This window comes from Plasmopara halstedii (genome assembly GCF_900000015.1).
Source record: "Plasmopara halstedii genome assembly, contig: Scaffold_410, whole genome shotgun sequence".
Taxonomy (NCBI): domain Eukaryota; phylum Oomycota; class Peronosporomycetes; order Peronosporales; family Peronosporaceae; genus Plasmopara; species Plasmopara halstedii.
This window is the reverse complement of record NW_020187331.1, coordinates 330,941-331,835: the sequence shown is the minus strand read 5'-3', so window position 1 is coordinate 331,835 and position 895 is coordinate 330,941.

The following is an 895-nucleotide window of genomic DNA, read 5'->3' as shown; positions in this document are numbered from 1 at the left end:
GTATACTCTTGGAAGTCAAGCTTCCTCTGTGCAAGGTGCCGTGTGCCCCGTCACATCACCGACCTTAAACTCCTTACAAGAACCAGGATTAGAGCAGCGGATCGCAATCCGCTACCTCCAAGAGTATTTTATACCTTAACCAAGGTAGAGATACTTTTCCGTTCGAAATTGAAACTGAGCCGCCAACATTTTAAACCTTACGTTTTCCTATTTACACAGTAATATAAAAATTATTATAGTAAAACCTAACTGATATGGATTACTACTGGCAATCCTGCCACGTGGTGGTTTCTTGTTTCGGTGTAGCCATGATTACACCAACTTGTTCAATCCACACCTGTGTACGGTCACACAATCGTGTGCGACCCGCCCTTTCATACAAGGGCACGAGTAACCCCGTTACATCCCCAGCATAGCTGAGATCCATCGGCTCAGGGCCGCTCGACGGGCTGCTAGAGTGTGCATTCCAACCAAGTCGTGCCGACTAAAAGTTGAATTCAGCATTCAATGCCACATTTACTGCTCGTAAAAAGTAGACGGATACACACGGAAGACTTTCATTCTGGTCAAGCCAGTGCGTAGGCCCTCCATAAAGACGGTCACTGTGACCACCTCGGGAAGACGGCTGCCATACTGGCAATGAGAGTCACATCTCTTGGACATATTCCGCCAATTCCTTGTTGCCCTGTCGGTCGGCAAGGAAACGTAATCGCACGCAATATGCCTCGCTTAGGCGGCGGGAACATGGTGAGAGTGCAATTTCAGCTCCACACAGGAGGGAAATGCAGCTTCGACCGAAGTGCCGCACGTCAGTGCCCATTCTCGCGCTCGAACACCGAGCTTTGAGATGGCTAGCTCCACGCTGTTGCTCAGTCTGAAGCATGGCGGATGCGAC